Source organism: Heterocephalus glaber, unplaced genomic scaffold, assembly GCF_053883595.1.
Source record: "Heterocephalus glaber isolate CG9 unplaced genomic scaffold, H.glaber_assembly_v1.0 deba00001472, whole genome shotgun sequence".
Classification (NCBI taxonomy): domain Eukaryota; kingdom Metazoa; phylum Chordata; class Mammalia; order Rodentia; family Bathyergidae; genus Heterocephalus; species Heterocephalus glaber.
The window spans coordinates 56,939,395-56,963,989 of record NW_028258315.1 but is presented as its reverse complement, the minus strand read 5'-3'; the positions used below and the strand labels follow the sequence as shown (position 1 = coordinate 56,963,989).

General features: G+C 35.2%; 1 protein-coding gene across 9 annotated transcripts in view; it reads right to left on the bottom strand.

Annotated features, from left to right (window-relative positions):
• Cntn4 (contactin 4) overlaps positions 1-24,595 on the bottom strand; it is a 955,384-nt gene that overhangs the window by 710,078 nt on the left and 220,711 nt on the right. For 7 of the 9 annotated variants that reach the window (XM_004854222.3, XM_087182038.1, XM_087182036.1 and 4 more), the window contains one exon: positions 17,097-17,151. The gene's annotated coding sequence lies outside the window, so the exon portion shown is untranslated. Of the gene's footprint in view, positions 1-15,445; positions 15,530-17,096; positions 17,152-24,595 lie in introns of all 9 variants that reach the window. The other 2 variants (XM_087182034.1, XM_087182032.1) reach the window with 1 other exon arrangement.

The window sequence follows — 24,595 nt, the reverse complement described above, 5'->3', positions numbered from 1 at the left end:
ATAAAATGTTGCATGGTGGTAAACAGATGTTCCCAATCCACTGATTATGCTACATACTAGGTTTATAAATCAAGCGATAAGTGTAGAATTCATACATTTTGTTACATAAAAGATAGTAGCTAGAGTTGTTTTAAAAATCTCAAAGTGAAATATGAGCTATTCTGTAGCAGTTTCTTTCAGAAACATATTGAATATCAGAGTATTTTAAATTTACAGATGTTAAAGCCTAATGCCAAACACATACAGAATTAAGAAGATGATAGCAAGTTATGGTAGCTAATCAAATCTAAATTACACTTTGCAGGATCATATACCTGGAAGTGGACACTATTTTAGCATTGAGAAAGTACACAGACTGCTCACAGGGCAGGTCTTTAATAAATCTGAGTTTTATTCTCATCGGTCCTCTTTAGCCCAACTAATTCATCTTGTTTCTGAGAATATACTCACAGCTGTCAAAATTTTACTATCAATCAACAATCTCCAGCCTGGGTTTTGCTTTGCAAAAGAGTGGTTGAAAAATAGATAAATCTGTCTATGTATATGTTTATGTTTACAATACCTCCCTGAGCTGAAAACCAGTCAGTGATAGTGAATTAAGGACATGCATGTAGTAATTTCCAATAAAGTGAACAAAGAGTTGCAGAATCACTGTAATAAATATGAGTCCTCAAAGTTGGTAGAATCAAAAAAGTTATGCTTTTAATTCCAACACTGTTTCAAACTAGGATGTCTTTAAAGCAGGTCACCCAACTAAATCAAAGATCTTCTCATTGAGGTCTAAAGTAAGAAGTTAGAATATTCTGTTCTGGAAAACCCAGTAACTCTGGATGTAAAATATATTAAAATAATATATAATATACTGGTGAGTATGGCCTGTGGAACACTAGCGTCTTGATCACTTAAGATCTAGGTAGATATGCAAATTGGCCACACCCAGGCTACCTGGAGCAAAATCTGCATAAGTAGAAAGATTCCAAAGTGATCTGTAGGCACATAGGAGAAGTATGAGTTAGTGGAGCTACCAAGCTGTGAGAACAAACACAAGGTGTGCGACACAGTTTGCATAAATCTGATTGTATTGACTGTCTTGGATTTTCTACTAAAAATGACCCCAGTCTTTAACAGTATTCAAATATCTCTTGTTTAAAAAAACGTCAAAGCAACAGAGGCATACATACATCCCTACCTTCCCCCCCGCCCCCTTAAGGTTTGGGTTTCACTACTTTCCCCAGACTGGCAGTGAACTCCTGGGCTCAAATGAACCTCATGACTCAACTTCCAAAGTGGCTGAGACCACATGTACACAATACTAAGCCTAGATTTTATCTCCCTTTTGTAAAACAATGTCTTAATTCACTTTACATGTAGTTAAGTTCCTTACAAGACCTATAAAAAGACAGCAACTTCATTATCTTCTGGTCCCATCAATAGCTAAAAATGTAAGCAGTAGGAAATGGAAACTCTGATAAATCTTACATTGCATTTTCCTCAATACAGGATTAGCAGTCAGGAAGCACTGAATCAACCAGGGTAAAAAGCAAATAGGCAACTGTTGATGGAAATGGAAGCAAGCAGCTCCCTTGGAATTGTTTATGTTGTACATAATACAGGAATAAGCCCTGTCCCTGCTGTAATTTGAATTAGAGCAGAATTGAACATAGATAGCAATTTGTTGAATATATTTAAAAATATATTTGAGTTGTCTGCTCTTTGTCTTAAATGTACCCGAAATCCACAGCACTTGTAGAAAGCATATCCAGGCTTCTCTCTGTACCACAAACTACAGCAGAGGATTTTGTTATTGTGGAATTTCTAATTGGGACATAGATATTAAATTAGTCCTGAAGGATAGAACCAGTGAGTCATATTAATTCAGAGCTAGGACAGCTAATGTTAAGTGAACTCATATTAAGGTAGAAAAAAGAAACTGCAAAAGAGAAAAGAAAACATTACAGGGGTGGAAGAGAGAGAGCACAAGGGGGAAACAAGGAGGATAAGCACTTGAAGAGGAGCTAAAAATGACTACATAGTCCCCCAAAAAAGAGAAATGTAACCTTTGCTCCTGACCTGAATTTAGCTGAAATTTTCATACCTGGAGGTTATAAGATCCCTAGTACCTTCCCAGTAAACCAACTTCTGTTCAATCTCCTTTAAGGGAATTTCTGTTTGTCACAAGCGAATTTTGATCAAACATATCCACTGACAGCATATTTATATTACATATTTTCATAAAGACCAAAACCCAACTAGAAAGAAACTTCATAATTTAGCACATCTTCTGAACTGCTGGGAGGTTATAGGCCAAACAAATCTTTTTTTTTTTTTGGCACCAAGGAACAAACTCGGGACCTTCCTCTTGCAAGGCAGTCAGCATCGCCACTGGCCCTTTCACTTCTTTATAGTGCTATTTTCCTACCCTGAAAAATGGACAAAATACTATCACAATGATTTGATTTACATATTGGAAGTTAGGAGAAATACTGAAGCTACTTAAGAATCAGGCATACTATGCATAATTCAAGGATGTTACTAAGCAGATCCCAGCTTGGGGGCATTAAAAGCTCCGGCAACTTTAAATAGCTACTACAGCTTCAGCAGCTGCCCAAGGACTGACACAGCAGGGTTTATCTACCAGGAAGGTATGACTCACTTTTCTCCCAACTCCAACTCCCGGATGTAATCTGAAACAGCGTATCGTATCCCCAGAACACTTCCAGCTGCTAATGCTCCATTTCTATCTTAGCACCTTTTAATTTGTATTTTCCCCAAATGGCTTATATCTGCTTGTCAAGTGGGATTCTCACCTCACTTGGAACTCCTGGCTCTTTGATAAAGAAGAGCAGGCTGGCAAAGAGAGTTGGCATGCCACAAGAACCAGTGTAAGCAATCAACAGCTTCTTTTCAGCCAAGTGAGATGTTTCTGCAACATCAGCCAAAAGTAGAGCAGGAAAACTGTCCCCTGCTAATATGAGATTCTCATATACAAAGACACTGTTAGTACCTTACCATGTTGCAGATGATGAGAGTTTGGGGCATCTTGCTGCTCTAACATATTCAGGTAGGTGTACTTCTTGAAATCTGTTTGTATAATCCCCTTGCACTTAAGGTACAAATATGTTCAGTTCTTGTGCAACTGTAGAAATATAACCGATGATGACTAATTCTCCCCTTAGAATTAAAATTGTCTTTGAATCCCAACTTTGCCATATATTTACTCTGAGATATTAGGAGACTTATGTAGCCACTTTGAAATTCATATTCTTTATCAATAAAATGAAGAAAATATTAGAACCAACCTTTAGGGTGGGCCCTAAGTATTAAAGGAGAAAATGTGATTATAAGGAATAGGAAAGTGTCTGTCACACAATAAGCCCTCAAAATACATAAGCTATTGTGGTCATCAGTCAGGGAGGGCTGCTTATTTTTCATTAACATTAAAGTGACAAGTCATAATTGTATACATTATATAATGATATATGTTAATATGTACAACATGAAATTGAGACTGGAAGAAAGTATCTAGCACTCTCCAAGAGGTCCTTTTAATTTTTATTTTCTTCTGCATCTTCCCAAATGCCTATAAGGGAGGCACAGATACATGGGACTCCCCATAGTTGGCCTGGGAGGCATTTGCTTTGACTGCAGCACATTTCGGTTATGGGTCCATCCCAGAAGACTCCACCTCTCTGTAGCTTCTATAATCAGGTTCATGAAGAGTTGTCCCCTACCCATTACCAAACAGAAAATCTGACCTTGTGTTTGTATAAGCTAACTTTTTTTTCTATAAAAGCAACCTCTTTATACCCTTAGTGTGTCACCCTATGTACTGCTCCCCGTTATGCTGCAGTATGTCCTAATTAAGACTCTTTTGGATGACATATGTACGCCCTTGCATGATTTCTATCTTAAGTAGAGTAGGCTGAGCTGGTATGCCAAGAACTGGTAACACCAAAGGCCACTGGCACTGAAAGTGACCAGCAGCTGGAGGTGGTGGCTAGTAGCCAGAGAATGACAGAGAATTGTTGGGAGCCACCAACTTTGGTGACTGAAAGAGTATCCAAGGAATGGCAATAGCTGTTGGGTCAGGCTTCCTGAAGAGTGGTGACATGGCATCAACACTTAGAGGTGACAGCAGCCAGAATTCAAAGCTCACTGTTGTTAACACTTAAGGAGTTACACTTTGCCTATTCATTACTGCCATCTGAATTGAGAAAAAGAACCCTCCGCTTAGGTGTGACAGAATAATTAAAACAAGATAACATAGTATCATCTCACTTAATTTTTGTGGCAATAAAACTTATAAAATGTAGTATTTGTTTTGTTTTGATTCCTACAATAAATGATTATTGACTAATATCATCATAATACCAAGATTTTGTTCTTCCTTCTAACAAAAATTATAAACTTTGACCAGCATCTTCCAATCCAATCCTTTCCCTTTCTAATTCTCCCGTGTGACTCTGAGAGTCATCACTTTACTACACCTATGAGCTTAACTTTTTCAGATTCCACATATAAGAGAGACCATTCAGTATGTGCTGTTTCTATAGAATGTATGTTCTCCTGTGTTATCTATTTCTGGAGAGTACAACTAAAATATCACTCCATTCTTTAGTTGTAGTAAGGTCAGATTTGTTTTATCCCCAAGGAAGAAAAAATTGTAAGAATGTAAATTCTCACAATCGATAAGCAGAATACCAAAACTGTTGTGTAATTCTTTGTGATGCGGAACCAAACATTTAGAAACATGTTTGCCTACAGTAAAACAAACTACTTTGCCCGAATGATACTGGAACATTTCACTTGTGATGTTTGGGAGTTTTCTGTTTCCAGTGGGACTATTAAATGATCTTGCCTCTGTGGCAGGAGTTATACTATACAGTAATACTTATGAACACTTCTGTTTGCAAACAATTCAGTTTGCAAACAAAAGTGTTCAGCAAAATTTTTTTTCCATTTGCAAACTACACATTTGGTGACAAACACCACCATGGCCATCTTCCCCACACAAACACAAATGCAGCCATCTTCCCCCAAATCCTAAAACAAATTAAATTTGTAAGCCAAGGCACCACTGTATAATTCTCTAGTTTTGTGATAATTGTAAGTTTAGACTTAGCAGTCAATATGTTTAAGGCAAAGTCAATAAAAAGACTTAGAAAAATACAGAATTACTATGGTCATACTTCCAAATCTGCTATATAGATTCAATGCAATCCCAATTAAAATCCCATCAGTATATTTCACAGATCTAGAGAAAACAATCCAAAAATTCATTTGGAATGAGAAGAAACCTAGAAAAGCATAACCAATTCTAGGCAACAAAGACAAGGTAGGGGGTATCACAATCCCCAACTTGAAACTATACTACAAAGCCACTGTGATAAAATCAGCATGGTACTGGCAAAGAAACAGACCCAATGATCAGTGGAATAGATTAGAACATGCAGAAACAACTCCAGACACACTCAGCCACCTCATCTTCCACAAAGGAGCCACACACCCTCACTGGAGGAAAGACAGCCTCTTTAATAAACAGTGTTGGAAAAACTGGATTTCAACCTGCCAAAGATTAAAACTAAACCCGTATCTTTCACCATGCATTAAACTAAAATTGAAATGGATTAATGATTTAAATATTAAGACAGAAACACTAAACTTGCTGGAAGATAGGTTAGGTAGAACTCTTGAAGACATTGGCATAGGAAAAGACTTTATGATCAAAACTTCAGTAGCATGTGAACTAGCACAAAGAATCAACAACTGGGATCTCTTCTTATTAAAAAGCTTCTGCACTGCAAGAGAAACCACCAACAGAGCTGAGACAACCTATAATGGGGGAAAAAAATTTTATCAGCTGTTCCTCAAAGGACTACTATCTAGAATACATAAAGAACTTAAAAAATCAGACCTCCCATACTTAAAGACCCAATTCAAAAATGGGCATCTGAGATGGACAGACATTTCTCAAATAAATAAAAGTAGCAAATAAACATATAAAAAATATTCAATATTACTGGTCATTGGAGAGATGCAGAAGAAAACAACATTGAGATTCCGTCTTACTCCAAAAAGAATGGCTGCTATCAAAAAAACAACCAATAACTAATGCTGCCAGAGTTGTGGGGAGAAAGGAACCCTTCTCCATTGTTGATAGGAGTGCAGACTGGTGCAAGCCACTGTGGAAATCAATATGGAGATACCTCAGAACACTAGGATTAGAAGTCCCATTTGACCCAGCTATTGCTCTGCTGGGTATTTTCCCAAAAGAATTAAAAGAATCATACCACAGTGATATATGTGCACCCATGTTCATAGGGGCACAGTGTGTAATAGCTAAAACTTGGAAACAGCCCAACTGCCCATCAACTGGTGACTGTATAAAGAAACTGTGGTTTTTTAATAAAATGAAGTAGTACTCAGCCATAAAGAATGAGAAACTAGAGGTATTTATAGCTAAATGGATGCATATTGAGGCCATACTCTTAAGTGAAATTAATTGGACACATTTGTGTAAATACAGAATAGTTTCTCTGGTGTGAGAAATTGAAAGTGTAAATGGCAATCAAAATGTAAAATAGATAATGTGAAACAGGGTAAAGAGGTCCAAAGGAGAAGGGGAAGGGTGTGTGGGAAGGTTTGAGGAAAGGAATAAATATGAGAAAAGGAAAAAAATACAGAATTACTAAAACCTGGGACCAATACATTGTAGAAAAATCAAGTGTACAATTTGGATCATTTTCATTTCAGCTTGTGCCATTATTAGTGGCTACATGAATCAGGATGGGGTTAAGCTCTGTTACAATCACCCAGGAATGGTAATAATATGAAAAATTAAATTTTTATTTCTCTCTTGCACAAAGTCTGGTACCATTTGCCTGCTCTGCCCAACATATTTTGTCATGACATATGCCTTGCTTAGATTTTCATTGGCTACCGCAATATCTAGGTAGTTCCTGGTTAAATTCACTTTGAAAGTATCAATTAAATATTGACTGAGAGCTATTCATTTCTCATGTTTCACAAGCAAAAAATTAATGAAGCGACATTAGGAGGGATTTAGGCCCTCAGTGAATAGCTTCAGAAGTGCACTGTTTGAAAAGCCACCCTAGAATTCCACTCCATTTTCTTCCTTATTGAGGTAAAGACTTATTATGTCTTTATCTTATACTTGTACAGAGCACTTTACAGCAATTGTCTATCTCTTTTGTTCAAAATTATTAGCAACAGGATAAATTTGTCTTTATGTACTTTTTGATGCTCTTTTTCTTTCACTGTCATCAAGCACTTGAGAGAGATTTTTATTTTCCCACTATTTTTCTCCCTGCAGAGCATAGATGAGGTTAAGGAGATTATTCAGCAGCTGTGTCCAACCACCTGCTCTCCAAATCCTTGGTTTTCAACCTCTTAAGAACACTGATGGGGATACTTTAGGTTCTGTCATTACCAAGAAGGTTAATCTTGCACTTCCCCAAGGCATGGCATCCACCTACTTTGAAGATAGCTGTAATTATGGCTCTCTTTGTTCTCTTAGAAAGGATCTATTTAGCTTCATCTTATCTCTAATCTTTTACCTCAAAGATAGATGAAAGGTAAAATAATCAAGACCACTTCTCTAAGATACCTTCAGTCCTTGACCTTTGAGATTTGTGTCTGTCTCAGTTTAAAACAGATCTTAATGAGAAGGGCAGACTGCACTCACTCTTCCAAGCCTTGCCCCCAAAAGATTCACTAGAGACATGTACATTAACATCAACCCACTGGATGGTATTTCATCCTTTTCAGATAAAATTAACTATTGTTTGCCTTCTGTTTTACTGCACCAGTTCCTGGGTTTAGGTTCTCAAATTTCTTCAGCTTGTTTCTGGTTGTTTGTTCCAGTGTTTCCAGTTACTAGCATTGGTCCACCAGCTCTCTGAGACCTTATTACACTTTGCATTTGTATGTCTCCATAGGGTAACATTATCCAAGTTTATGTGTATGCAAAAATCAGAGTGATGCTAATATTCTCGGTATAGACCATCAGTCCCTAGCTCCAGCTTGGATTTTTAATATGCTGTATTTTCTGTACAATGTTCATAAAAATATATCATCATCATTTTCTTCCCAGCAATTCACTGGACTCTTGTATAATATTTGTTAGTACATTTTTTGATATTGAAATCATGAAGTTCATAATTTTTTCATCAACCATTTATTTGATTTAATTTTGTTTAATCACTTACTTATTGTTAGCAGTGTTGGGGATGAAACCCAAGTTCTCACAAATGCTAAGCAAGTACTTTACTACAGAGCTACACCCAGCCCTTGTGACCACTTTTAAAAAGGAGATCCCAAAAGAACTAACTACACTGTCCTCCTCATGATCCATGAAATTTACATTGCTTCATTTCACATGCAATTGGAAGGGAAATTCTGTATTAAATGTTTTTAAAATATTGTTTTACATTTTGACAAGCCACCATATGTCTTAGTTTAAACATGAGAAGCTAAAAACATACACTAATTTTTTTTCCTATACATAGAAGGCAGTAAGGCAGATTTATCTGGAAGGCCATTTGACAAACTACCCTATAGCAATCAACAAAGGTTTTTTGCTGGTATTACCTTATGAGGTCCTTAAAATGGCAAATCTAATTTATTTCAAATCTAGGTATAATAAAACACCTCTGTTGTTTATGTAAAATTGGGGTAATGACATATCATTTCTAATGGAGGTTAAAGAATTCTGCTCAAAATAATCAAAAAATCGAGTATTAAAGTACTAATGAGGAAGTAGGAAAGTAGAATGTATTTATTTAAGCTACTGAATTTCAACTTTAGATATGGAGAAACTTGAGTCATCAAAGTTTAATGGATTTGTCTAACATGGCATTAATTGCTTAGCAAAGTGGCAAGAAAACAAGAGTCCCCATATTTATTTTTCTTTTTCTTTCCATTAGTCTGTACAGAAAGGTCAGTAACAAGTGCATTGTGGATTATATATTGGGAAAACATTTCCTTATAGATTATAAAGCTGATGTTAGAAACTTTCAGTTTTAAGAACATTGTGGAAATAGGTAATGTAGACCACTACATAAAACCAAAACTGCCTTTTTTTTAATCCAAGCTGAAACAAAAAAGCAGAAGAACGTTGAAAGTATCATAAGCAATGTAAGGAAGAAGGATAAAGCAGTAAGTTTCATCTAATTTGCTGGTGATTCAGGAGCACACAGGTCTTTGCTATAGGACTTTGGCATAGTAAGCCTAAGTATGAAACTCTAATGAGAGATTGGAAACACAGACTTGAAACACAGAGGCAGACAGATCTCAAATCCCTCAAAAAAACACAGATCCCCAAGGTCATTAAAAAAGCTACACAAATGGCAGGAACAACTGTGGAATCTTGTCTCTGGATTCAGCAACATGTCATCGATTAGAAACTGTACGGCCAGGGATGTAGCTCAGTGGCACAGTGCTTTCCTAAATGCAAAAAGGCCCTGTGTTCAATCCTCACAAGAATGACACAGAGAGAGAGAGAGAGAGAGAGAGAGAGAGAGAGAGAGCACTTGGACCAAGCATGAGAGTATATATGATCTAAATGGATTACACTTATAAAGTGTAAGAAATTAACATAAAAACTGGTCCAGGATCCTTTAAAGCCTAAGTCCCAATAAAAGGAAAAGCAAAACCACTCTTGGGAAATGTTTTTACAACAAAGATTCCCGAATAAAGTAAATATTTATCTAAGTTAAGCTGATAATATTAAATTACAACCTGCATGTGTGTGGGGGGGGTGTCCACAAAATGAATCAACTGCCCCAGATAAAAAAGTATTCAATTGAAGTAAAAATAAGGAAAGAGCTGGGCCAGGGATTTAGCTCAGTGGTTTCACTGCCTGCTGTGCAAGCCCAAGGACCCGAGTTTGATCCCCAGTACCAAAAAAAAAAGGAAAGATCAGTAAGTGTGAGTAGAAATTCTATACACAAAATAGAGATAAAAAAGGGAATTCAATTAAATCAATTATAAAATAAGGGAACATTATGCTTAAAAGAAAACAGAATAAGCCAAACATAAAAACGAAAAAAGTTTTACAAAATGATATAAAAAAAAATTTTACAACAATGGAAATGTTGGGGGGCCACTATGTTTACTCAAACACAGCGTGGTCCTCCTTCTTTGGTGCATGTTAAGAACATTTATTTACCCTCTTTTGAGTCATAGCCATGTGGCTTCTTTTGCCAGTGGAATGTGAGCAAAAATGATATGTGTTGATTCTGAGAAGAAGCTTTCAGCACAGGTTTTCTTTGACATAGCAACACTAGAAACATTTTCTGATAGCACCCTTCTCAACATGGATCCCTTAATAAAAGATGCCAGCCAACTTGTATTAGATACACTGCATGAGACAGAAATAAATTTTTGTTGTTTTTAACCTGTAAGATTTGGGGCTGTTTGCTAATGCAGCATAAAATAGCCATCTTGAAAACTGTAATGCAAAAATCTAAATAGCAGAATAGACACAGATGAAGTGTCCTAGGATGCACAAGGGAAATGTAACAAATGAGAAACATTAAAAGGTATTGAAAAGTTATGTATAGGAAAGCAAATGGTTAATAATATGTCATATAATTATATATATGCAGAAAAATGACAACAGAAAAATAGTTTAGGAGTGTTCAAATCAATAAGGAATAAGGCCTCAGATTGAAAAGTAAAATATCACATGAGAATGGCTAAACATACATATTTCTTTGGGTACACCACAATGCAACAGGATGCCAAACATAAAATTTTAGAGGGAAAAAAAGAGAAATCGCATACAAAATAAAACAGTACAAATAACAGTAATCTTCATTATCTGTAGTAATAAAGAGTAGAAAATAATGCAACAGTGTCTTTAAAGGACTGAAGAAAAAAATATCTTGTCAACTAGGAATTTCAAACATAGTTTAGTATTATTTAAAAACACATGAATAAACATAGGAAAATGTAAGAAAATTTAAAAACCCAAAATACTGGCAAAAATATTAGAGATTTACTATTAAGACTGCCTGATGGGGTCGGGGATTTAGCTCAGCGGTTCTGGCGCCTGCCTTGCAAGTGCAAGGACCAGAGTTAGATCCCCGGTTAAAAAAAAAAAAAAAAAAAAGGCTGATGAACAAATATTTAATAGGTATCTTGAACAGAGAAAGAATGAAACTCAACAGAAATGTGATACTTGAAGCGATGATGAAAAGTAAGCTAGTAAATACACAGGAAAAATGTACATTAAGCATTCACTGTATTAAATGTAATAATACAAGTTACTTGGCATAAAAATAAAATGGAACTAAACAAAGTATATATGAAACACTAACTTGGAATTTGGGGTGGTACAATTATAGCTAAATAATTATAGGTTGAGTTTGGAACATTGTTAAGTTTGGCTTTTAAAACTGTATTTTGAGAAAGTCTGTTAAAAATGGAACTAGAGTGAAAAACACAAAAATTATAGGAAGGGATAGTGGAAAAAAGAAAATTCAATTAATCCTGTATCAGGTAGGGAAACGTGCAGAAACAAAATACATGACACTAGAAAGAATACTAAAACATTTCAGGAATTACAGCAAGTGCAAACAAATTTAATTTCCATGTAAAGAGAATAAAAAGAAGATCAGAATGAGAAATACAACTATTAAAAGCACATAATGCTAGAATGAAACATAGGGCTGAAAACAGTAGAAAAGAAATCTCAGGCATGGTTAATTTAAATAAAGCAGACATGGCAATATATCATCCTATAAAATAGTATGTAAAAAAGCATTAATAAGAAAAGAGAATCATCCAATAATGAGCCAAGGTTCAATTCTCCAAGTTTAATAGAAATTCAACACCAGCTTATAATGTTGCCTACCCAGGGTAATACAAGTCAGTTATGATGTAGAATCATAACCTCTGCTTCTTTATCATTGCACACTCTTTTTTTTTATAGCCCTTAGTATAATTTGTGCTATTTTTATTTTCTTGTTATATGTCATCTAATACGTATCAAATTTAACATAGCAGGGAACATAAGAATTTTTATTTGCTATCATCTCACTGCTCTTAATAGGGAGTCTTATATGTAAGTTGGTTCTTTCAAAATAACTCTTGAGAATAGGGAAGGGTGGAGGGCGTGAAGGGAGGGCTAGGAATGGGGAAAAAATAAGAACCAAGATGCATTATGTAAAGGTACAATTCCCAATGAGAAATGTAATTGTGTTATATACCTACAATGTACCAATAAAAGAATTTAATAAAAAAAATAAATAACTCTTGAGAGAAGAACTGATCCAAAGTCTCCTGATATCCTGGCCATTAACATTGCATGAACCTTTCCATTATCCATAAAGAAAAGCATAAAGCAGCAATTAGATCAAATGGAGCAATTCATATAGACTTTTTCATAATTAGGATTACAAATTGCTACATATAATTTATAATGTAGATCTCTGAACAATGCAATTAGCCTTTATACTCCCAATGTAAGATTTTCATTTCAATTTCCAAAGACAATAACAAATGTTAAAAAAATTCTCAACAATCCTACTGAAAGGAAGAAAAGAAACTATAAATAAGAAAATGATGGATAACTGAACTGCACATATTTAGGAAGCAATTTATATTGGTAGCAGTTTAAAACACATTCAGAAGCCCATGCACAGTAACATTTTAATATAAAGCCACAGGGATGTGTTCTCTTATTCCTAACATCTCACTTGTGGTATGTTAATGATCTTCTCAGTACAAGTAATGGTACCTCCAGTAGGGAAGGCTCTGTTGGCTATGAAGAGTAGCACAAAAAGAATAAAAATTATGTTTGTCTGTTAAATATTTCTCTGCTATATCAAAAGTCCCTCAGGAGCTGATTAAATTCATTAAGTGTTAACAGAAATTCTAGGCTTTCTTTTCTTTCTGGCCAAGATGCCAATAAGAGGAAAGCCAACCATGGAATTGTTGAGCTGCCAAGAATTTAATGTTATAGCCCAATATTTACAACTAAATAACATTAATTATAATAAAGTAGCAATTATGGAGGGCCCATTTTCTAGCTGACACCACAGTAATTTGGCATTTATTTTTCCTAACCCCCAAAACTGGTTATTCTTGATTTTACAATTTTAGGAACCTATGACTTAGGTAGTCAAGGAAAAATTTACAGTATAAACACATTTCTGTCTGACCTTCCAACTCAAAATTTTTCTATGAAACCATGAATGCCGCTAATTAACAATCTAACTTGTTCTTTAGTATTGGGGGACAGAAAAATTAGAACACTGAGGAAGACAGTCTGCATTCATTTGAATGAAAGAGTGAATATTTTTTACATCACTTAGTAACCATAGCTTCTGAAAACATGTATTTCTTTATTAATACCTTGCTGAAATAATTCACACACCATAAAATCTACCATTCATGGACAATTAAATAGTTTTCAGTATATATTTATGAGTTTCTCCAATCATCACCACTATCAAATTTCAGAACATTTTCATGACCCCAGAAATAGATATTTTGTAATGAATATCAATCACTCTACATTTCTCTATTCTCTCATTTCCTAGTAACCACTAATGTACCTTGTACAATTTTGCCTGTTATGGACATTTCATATACATGGAATTCAAACTATAAGTCACCTTCTGTGAAGGGCTTCTATTATTTTTTATATTTTCAACATTCATCCATCTTTTAGCTTGAATAGGTACCTCGTTTTCATAAGTACTATAATTGCCAATGTAGCTTAAAAAGGATGAAAATCATTTGCTCCATTCCAGAGAAGAAGGTTGTAACTATTTTCTTTGTGTACTTTAGATGAATTTTATGGTATTTACAAAGCAAACTAACATGACAGAAGCTCATGAAGAATATCTTTGTACCAATAATCTCTCAGAGAGGTTAGGTTACTTGTTTAAATATTAAAGCAGGAAATCAAGCACAGAGCTTTGAACACAAAGCCACAAATTCTTTTCAGTTAGATGATGGATATATAACAGGAACAACTCTATGGCCCATTCAACTTCTGAACCTATGATCCTTGTTTCACCAGAGAATAACATGTAGAACCTGGCCAAGAATTTACATTCCATTAGTCCATGTATCTTCCAGTGCCTAAGGATACCTACATGAAGTGCTGTTTGGGAGAAAATCAATAGCAAATGACATGGCGTGATACCTCCAGAAGGCATGGAGGGGCAAGGGTTGGTAGGTTAAGTCCTCTTGCCATCTGGGAATATAGGCCCAGGGTAGAAAGATTCTCTGATTTTTTTCTTTCTCTTTCTGCAGTACTGGGACTTGAACCCAGGGAGCTAAGACCTATATCCTTAGCATTTTTTTTTTTTAATTTTTAAAGACAGAGTCTCACTGAATTTTCCAGGTTTCCCTTGAACTTGTGGTTCTCTTTTCTCAACCTCCCAAGAACCTGCAAATGACCCTTTTATGTGAAATCTCCTTATTTCTAAATAATGACAACAAATTCAACTTTATCTTTCTGAAATTGAAAGTTTAAAAAGTACAAATATGTATTAAGTAACTTTTTGGTTTGCACTGGCTTCTGGGGAGTTTTACAACAAACAGGTGCTTAAATCCTCTTTGAGTCAAAAGAAGATCAGGAAATTTTGAGAGAACATGGCCTTCTCCTTTTCAGTCTTAATTCTAGAAAAGTCCAACAACTGAAACTTTAGGACTCAGGAATTACAAAAGGGAAGATGACATTAAATCTGGCATTCTTGCCATGGCTAATTACAGAAGACATCCTTTGTGCATGCACTACTAGGTTCTTGGAATACCATGATAAGCTAGATGGTGGGATATCTGGCTTCAGAAATCTATAGTGGGAGAGTAAGAAAAATCACACATCCATGTACAGTACACTGCGATTATTACGTTACTTATACTGTACTGGAATTGGAGGGAAGAGGGGAAGCCTAACCCAGAAAAGGCAAGCCAGAGAAGTCTTACTGGAAGGAATTTTCAACTGGAAATATAAGGAAATGAGAGATCCTAGCAGGGGAAGGAGAACAGAATATCCCAGGAAGAAAGGATAACATTGGGAAAAAATGTACCATATTTAATTAATTTAAATAATTTCAGGTAGGTAGAACCTATTTTCGGAAGGTAGAAGGGGATAGGATAAAGAAGCTAAAGTAGACAAGTAAGCAAGGTCAAATAATGCTCAACTGTTTGAAGCAGTGTTAAAAATGCTCACAATCAATCCAAAGAAAGTAGGAAATAATGAAAGATACATTGATGGTTGTGCTGATTTGATCAAATTTAGGAAGTGACTTAGATCACACCTGCTTCTCTGCGTGGGATGGGCTGTAAACAGGAAAGTTTAAATGGGTAGAAACAGAAAAGTTAATGACTTAGACTCTATTAGTAGGTATAAGGTCCCACCACGAGAAGAGGTCTGGACAATCAAAGTGGGATACAATGCACTGACCTACAAGTTGATCTCCATCAACATACCCAGTCAAAATCGAGGGGGTTCCAAATTAGAATACACCCGAAAGGCTGCCAGTGTGCACTTAGGAGAAACAGAGAAACAATAAAAATTTACTGCTTTTATCCAATGATTCTTGGGGTGATCTGTTATAGGGAAAGGGGTACTCAGTTTAAAAATTTACGCAATCTCGGCTTATGAAAAATATTTGATAAATCAAGTAAAACATACTTTTCTACTTTGCTAGAGAGTTTTAAAAGCCTGAGAATCAGAGTCATGCACTAATATTAGGCCAATGTCATCAGGACTTGTACTGAATAATTGTTTACTTAATTTTTATCTTGCTTGAGAGAAAAGTTGGCCTCAATTATTGTATTTTTAAAATAAGGCAATGTTTTACTTTGTGTATACCAATGAAATGACAGCTTCTTCCATGCCATCTAATGTTAATGTTTTTCCCATAAATACCTAGTAGGCCATAATTAACAGAAAATTCACTGAACTTACATAAGCAACCGATAATGCTACAAATCAATTACATCCCTCCAAGCAATATACTGAAACTCTAATTTCTAGACACTGTGAATGTGATCTTATTTAGGAAAAGGATCTTTGCAGATGTAATTAAGATGCAATCATCTTGGATTACCATGGACCCTAATCACCCAGTGACTGATGTCTTTATAAGGAGGAGGAAATTTGGACACACACACATAGACACACACAGACACACATACATACACACATGCACACTACAAGAAGGCCACGTGAAGCTAGAACCAGAGATCTGAGTGATCTATCTATAAGTCACAGAACACCAAAACTTAAAGCAATCACCAGAAACTAGAAGAATCAAGGAAGGAAGGAAGGCTCCTAGTACAGCTAAGCTGACACTTGGATTTGGTACTGTTAACCTTCAGAACTGTGACAGAATACATCTTTGTTGTTTTAACCCACCAAGTTTTAGGTACTTTGTCAGATTAGTGGCAGAAAACCAACACAAATACCAATTTTACTTTTCTAGAAATATATTTTATTAAGAAATAATTTTATATACATTGGTCATGTTTTATCCATTTAAAAACTTAGTATTTGTAGAACTTAATTTAATATTTATGTTGATTTCACTGTTAAAACTTCTCCTTTAAAATTTTTTTTCTCCTTTAAAAGCATTTGGCAAATGTGCAACAACCTTTACTTTATCTCCAATATGCTTTCCTTTTTTTTCTTTCTTTTTTTTTTTTGAGACAGGGTATTGCTATGTAGTTCAGTCTGGCCTTGAAGTCACTGATCCTCCTGCCTCAGCTTCCAGAGTATTGGAATTACAGGTATGTACCATGATGTCAAACTCCAATATTCTTTCTATCATGCCGAATTCGGAAGTTTTTGAATTACCAAAGTAACCTAAGTCTCAGAAAATGCAGCTCAAGTATCTTCTTCAGAGAAGTTGGAATGGTCTTTATTTCCTAATTTCACACATTATTTTGTATAACTTCTCTAACTTTATTAACTTAAACAGTCATAAAAATATAAAAAATGATCTTATGGTACCACTCTGAAAGAAAAGGGTCTCTATTCTTCCATAGTAACTATGGATGCTAATCAAAGGTGAAGTACATATAAAGAAACTCTTCCTTTTTGGGAAGCTTACCTTTACGGCAGCCCGTGAAGCCACATGCTGTGGAGCTACTATATGTCAATGATACCTACAATAAAAAACAGGAAGGCACATGAATTGATTTTTCAAGACAGACTATATGTAGCTTGTGTTTAACTATAATTTTCCCATTCAAAAAATAAATTATAGGGGCTGGAGATTTAGCTCAGTGGCACTGTGCCTGCCTCACATGCACAAGTTCCTGAGTTTAATCCCTGGTACCAACATAAATAAATAAATAAATAAATAAATAAATAAATTATGATGAAATGAAAATAGATACACTTGGTATGAATTTCCAGCTAGACTAGGAGACAGGACGCCTGATTCCATTCTCTGCTTTGCCCACACTAGCTCAGCAGCTGTTGATCAGTTCATTCACCACGTTCTCTCCTTTCTTTGCTAGTGCAATGGCTTTAGGAGCCTCAGGTATTCTGTGGTATTGAGAGTCTACTGAATAGACAATTTCCTATGACAGTTTACTAGATGGGCTTTAACAGAATAAAAACTGAGCAATAAACTACAAGATGTTCTGTATTTTTTTAGGTATATTCTGTAAATATGCAAAATGTAGGTGGCAACAAAAACAAAAAAGCACTCCATATAAAAATGACATATATTCTCTCAGAGCTAACAAATTATACTTTAATTGTGAAATAATTTTTAAAGCTATAAAGTTAAACTTTAATCAAGAAATAAATTTTACCTTGGACTATATTTTTCTTGAAGAAATAGTTGCTTTTTCTCATACAGAATATATATGTACTTGATTTTGTAAGAATAAGTGTATATTTATACTTTTATTTTATGTATGTGTTTCTGTCCTTTAACCAAGTTTCTACAACAGATACCTTTGATCTGATTAAAATAACTAGTTTGTTTTACTAAATTAAAATAATAAATATGTATATATAATGTATATATATTGCATTACCATTCAAAAGTATCTTCAGTCATAAATGTGCTAAAAGGAAAAATTCTTTGTACTAAATAAATTTATCAGAGTTTATGTGATAAAAACATAATAAAACCTATTCGTGCAAATCAGGAAGATCCTAGAACCAGAGAAATTGTGAGAACTTCAGCCAATAACGTGAACAGACAACATTTACAGAGAAATGTAGGTGAGACAGAAAACAACTACAACCTTGTTAACCAACCAGTCAAGTAGTTACAGTGTAACTAGTTAGTTTACAGCTTAGTTTACTGCCTACTGAGCTTCATGCAATCAACTAAGCATTGTTTAAACTCTACATTTGTTTGATCTTTTAGGCCCAGATCAGGTTCTCACTTCTAGTCCACATCCTCCTATAAAATTTTATATTGAACACAAGTGTACTCTGGTTTATATTTAAATATGGCATAATTAATTGGGACAGAAATTATACTTTTTTGATTACCCATAAATACATCATCACTTCATCATTTCTTAAGTGTGCCTTCTACTGGTTAGCAAAATACTTCATCTCCATATTTGGGTTTTTTTTGGTTTTTTTGTTTTTATTTTTTTGGTACCAGGGATCGAACTCGGGTCCTTGTGGTTACGCAGCAGGTGGCATCATCTCCATATTAAATACCTAACTACCAGTACTCCAACAATAGTAACATTAGCACCCAGAAGGAAAAGATCAAACAAGAATTTTTCATATTATTAACTTACTCAGAAATGGAATTTTTCTTTTCTTGTCCTCTATTACTTATTCCAAAAACATAACTTTCCACAAGTTATTATGAAAAATGTAAAAAGTGTTTTTTCATGGACTGGGAAAAATAGTATACTGTATTCAAGTTAACCGTGAATCACAAATACATCACAATGTTTTATTTTAATATGGCCAACTGTATATGCATTGGCTACAAGAGTAGTATGAATCTTAACACTTGCTTTTCTATTTACTGCTTCAAGGACAGCCACTGTTATATGGCTAAAGCTATAATTACAACTTTGAAACCATTCACAGCTATTGACAGTAACAATAAGTAAGAGTAACAATGGAAAGGTAAAATAATCCTAAAATATTGATCAAAATGTTGTGCCTTCCTTTCAAGTAACACTAGAAACTTGTAATGGTTACACATATATTTTTCTTTTCAAAGAATGAAAGTAAAGATCACATTTATCCTATCTAGCAGAATGATAAATACTTAAATGAAAACTTAAATTATATTTTTGTTTGAATGTCCAAGCTTCAGGACAAGTCACCTGGGATGGGATATTTGTTCAAATGTTTTTGCTGGCCACATAATTTTGAGCAATTCTTTAATTGATATAACTCTCAATTTTAGCTCAAATTTAGTGATAATAATATTATTCATCTTTAAAGAAATATTTTAATTCCAAAACATAATTAAATAGAAAAATGTAGATGAGGTATTCAGTTTACAGTAGTTAAACTACTGTTCCCTAGTAGAGTAGAGATAATGGTAAGAGATTGCCATATGTGGGATACCCCCATGAAAGATAACTGTATCTGCAAACACCAAGTCCTCACCTTAACAAAACACAGGTTTCCAAACACTTCTTCATTATATGAAACATTACTAGACTCATCTCTTTGATTTACGTAAATGCTTGGCCAAAAGAAACTGTTGGTTGTGTTAACATATCAAGAATGCATTTAGCAAATTAGTTAGCCACTCTAGAACAAGAAATGGAATCTAGGGTGTGGACCAGAGTGGCATAGCTGCAAACAGGTCCAGCCAGGGCCCTGCCCTGACCCTGGCTGCTTGGGCCCACAGGCCCAAGTGAAAGACCTGCCTGGAAAAAGATGCACAGGCACACAAACATCAGCCAGAGGCCCACCCCAATACCATCTGTAACTGCACGCAGACACTAGCTGGAAGCCCACCCAGACACCACCGAGTGGGATGTACAGCCACCAGCCAGAGGCCCTCCCAGACAACAGCTACATAGGAGGGCAGGCCATAGCTAGAGGCATGACTACATACAATCGCAAGTGTGCATAGGCCCCAGCCAGAACCCTATCTGGACAAAGGGACAGCAGAGGGATTCAGAAGGCAACCACCGAATTGGTGCAGTGGTGAGCAGCAGAGAAAAGGCCGCTCTGGGACTTGCTGAGAATTGAAGACCACCAGGTGTGCAAAACAGTGCCTCAGCAAACCACAGTACGATGCATCTGTTGAAATGAGAAGACACGTAAACAAGCCTCAAAAACAGACTTCCAGATCACCTACAGCAACCCCAAAGGGCAACAAGATCGAACAATCTGGTATTCAACCACTGGACTCACTGAACTGGCATGGAAAGAGAATCTGGAAATAATGAAATCAGAAATAATTTCTCAAATAACAGCAGAGATTGTGTCCATAGTGCAAGACATTATTAATAAATCTAGAGCAGACACAGATAAATAAATAGAGGAGCTGAGGAACATGACGGAATCCCAACATAGAAAACAAATGGAATCCATAAAACAGATGCAAACAGATTTCCAGGAGATTAAAAACTCCAGTGAAATTTTATGCAGCAGAATGAGCTAAGGTGAGGACAGAATTTCAGATAGAAAACATAGGATTGCAATTAGTGATCAGGAAAAGAAAAATTTCTTTAAAATAGTAAGGGACCATAAGAAATCAATCCAGAAGCTGTTAGAAGATGCAAAGAAGAATAACATAAGACTGATCAGAGTCAATGAAGGAAAGAGTGCAAACAATATAAAAATAACTGTTCAGAGAAGTGAATGCCAGAAAACTTCCAAAGCAGGAAAAAAGAACTTGACATACAGAAAAGTGAGGCATATAGGACTCTTACTAACAAATATGAAAAATCTACACCTAGGCATATAACAGTTAAGATTCCAGAAACCCAAAAAAGAACAAAATTCTACAAGCAGTTAGAGAAAAGAAACAAATCACATACAAATAAAGCTCATCAGAATCACAGCAGACATCTCAATACAAAACCTCAAGGCAAGAAGAGCTTGGAGTGACCAATTTCAAGCCATAAAGTAAAACAACCTCCAGCTCAGATTCATGTACTCTGCAAAACTATCTTTCAAAATTGATGGAGAAACAAAATACTTTCATGACAAAGAGCACCTTAGGAACTTCATGTATACCAAACTAGCACTGGAAAACTTTTAAACAATACCCTAGGAAAAGAAAATGAGGATCACAACCCCAGGAAGCCCAGCAGAATGAATCCATCTGGCACAAAAAGAAATTAAATACAAAGTGGGAGAAACCAACAAAAAGAAAAAGTCATAATGTATCAGTTATAACCATCAATATTAGTGGTCTCAATTCACCAATCAAAAGAAATAGACTAGCAGAATGGGTCAAGAAGCAACATCCAACAATATGCTACATACAGGAAACACACTTAATTCAAAAAGAACCTCACAGACTGAAAGTTAAAGGGTGGAAAACAATACTCCATGCAACAAGAACCCCCAAAAAAGTGGGAGTAGCTACCCTATTTGCAGATCAAATGGATTTCAAATCAACACTGATTAAGAGGGACAAAGAAGGACACTATATCCTTGTAAAGGGGAAAATTCAATAGGAAGAGATGACAATCATAAATATATAAGCAACAAATACTAGTGCATCCAGCTATATAAAACATTTGTTTTATATAATAGACATGAGAAATCAAATAAGCACTGATACAACAGTAGTGGGGGACCTCCATACGCCACTATTACAAATAGATAGATCAACTAGACATAAAATGAACAATGAAATACTAGAAATCAATCAAACTCTTGAACAAATGAATTTAACAGATGTTTAGAGTATTCCACTCCACAAAATCAGAAAACACATTCTTTTAGGCTACACATGGGTTATTCTCCAAAAGAGACTACATACTTACTCATAGAACATGTTTAAGTAAGTACAAAGGAAGTGCAGTTATCCCCTGTATATTATTGGACATAGTGTGATGAAATTGAAGGTCAATAGAAAAGAAATTAAAATATAATGACATCTATCATTGGAAATTTGCACCTTTACATAATCTCTCTTGGTTCTTATTTTTCCCCCTTCCCCTGCCCTCCCTTCAACCCCTCCATCCCTCCCTATTTATAAAGACTTTGTTTCCATTTTTTCATTTTCTCATATTAATTCCATTCCCTTCTTTCCTTTCCCCTACCCCTCCCACTTCCCCTTCCCCTTTGCCCTTTTTCTTCCTATTTCACATTATCTATCATATCTTTTAGTCCTTATTTACACTTTCAGTTTCTCACACTAGAAAAACTATTCAGTATTTACATGTGTGTCCTGTTTATTTCACTTAAGAGAATCACCTCAATGTGCATCTATTTAGCTATAAATGTCTCTAATTTCTCATTTTTTATGGCTGAGTAATACTCCATTTTATAAAAAAAAACCCACATTTTCTTTATCCAGTCTCCAGTTGATGGGCATTTGGCCTGCTTTATCTTTTAATTGCTACAGGATCTTGAACAAGCAATGAAATCTCTTACAATCTGTTACTTCAACTGCAAAACTGGACCAATAGTAACTACCTTGAAAGTTTCTTATAAAAGATGATATATGAAGATAATCTAGCCTCTAGAAAGTATTCAATAAAAAATAAATAAATGTACTATTATTAACATAGTTGCAACATGAATGGATTGTATGACTTAAGAATAAAGAGCTGGCTTTCAATAACCATTCATACTCTAAAAGACACTACTTAAAGATCTCTCCTTTGTATCTAGCCTATGTTGTCTAAGTCATTGACGGCATCTTCGATCACTGAATCAGCAGGTATTTCTCATGGTTATTTACTTCCTTCACAGGTAGTTAAAACCCAACCCAAATACTCTGTGGGAGGTAAAGGTCATGTGGACATTAAATTTTCCATGTTTACTTCTAGAATTTCCATTAGCTTTGCCTGACATAATTTAGTATTAACATCAAGGCTGTTAAAGTTAAACTAATACTAACCAAGAGATTACATTCCAATGCATTTTTCAATGAAAAGTGGATGTATTTGTAATCATGCTGTCTAGCTACAAGCAAACAAATGGGTCATTTGATTCTTTTATCATTATTACAACAAATAGTATCAACCACAGAGATCACTAATGGGTCCTCCTACATATGCACACAAAGTAAATAACAATGCAACATGATACATAACAGGCTTTATGGTTATTAAGAGATAATCACATCCTTGAGACTTTCACTGGGCACAATAAGTGGTACGGTTAGAATATGATTATCTTTCGATAACAAGGGTCCCTGCAGCTTTCACAAAGTGAGAAAAAAAGTCATTACCATAGGGAAAATGTGTATTTATTTTACTGAACCATAAAGCTGACAATTTATGCTAATGAACCTGGCTCTCCCTGGGATGACAGTATTAGTGTGGGAGGTTTCCTATCAAGGTTACACAAGGTACCATCACCTTGAAGAGTGTGACTTGAAGGACCATTTTCTGCAAGAATAATTTCTGGGTTTTTTGACTACAAGGTAAACAGGGATGGGAGAAGCCTAAGGTCATAGAGACCTATGAATCTCTTTAAGAAAGAGAGGAGCCTGATAATAGCAATGGAAATTATGCTACTCATCACTTGTAAGGTTAGAAACCTGAGATTCTGAGCTTTGCAAGTTCTTCTGAAGTGACAATAATTAGGGCGGCTCATTTGAGAGGCTAGAGACACGCTCCAATCTGCATGAGGTCCCAGGACAACCAAATAATGACATCAAAACAGGGAATTAGAAATCAGAGACCAGGAGAAATAAAGTCATGAGTCTTTGGCACTGCCCTTGAGGATAGGAAAAAATCTTACACTCAAAATAAGAGTTTTACTTAAGAGTTTTAGTCAATAAGACACTGTGTCTCATCTAAAATAACACAACGGTGGTATTTTCTGATCTTCCCAATACAGGAAAAAAGACACAATTTATTCTTCTTGAGTTTTGTAATCAAGAAAATAGAGAAAAACTCCTCTCAGTTACTAAAACTAAAAAAAATATTAAATTTGAAAGAACCATATAAAATACAGAACTAGATTTTATCCTCTTAATTGCTAACTCTGAGTCTTCTTTCTTCTTACATTAAGCGAAATTACTCATGTGAAATATTTGGACACCATCATCCTATAGCTACAACTATAATTTAGTCTTTATTTTACCTTTCTTTAAATGGCTGCACAAAAAATGTAGGTCCTGTTTTCCCCCACCATTGGTAATAGTCCGGTAAGTGACAAGTACTTATAAGAAATACTAAGTTCTAAATGGCCAGTATATTTTGTCAGATATTAATACTGAAACCAACTAAAGTCTGTACATAAACCAACATAAATTTCTTAAATAACAAAGTACTTAAGATGATTTTCAGAAAAAGCCTCCAGAATCCACTCAAGTACAGTTTGGAACTAACTTTTCAAGACTGGACATCTGCAAAAGCAGCCTTTGAGACCAGATGATGACCTTTCGATATCACAGGAGGCAAGATGACCCTCGCTATTTGTGCAAAAGAACCCTAAAACTACTCTTTTCTTGGCATCTAATCA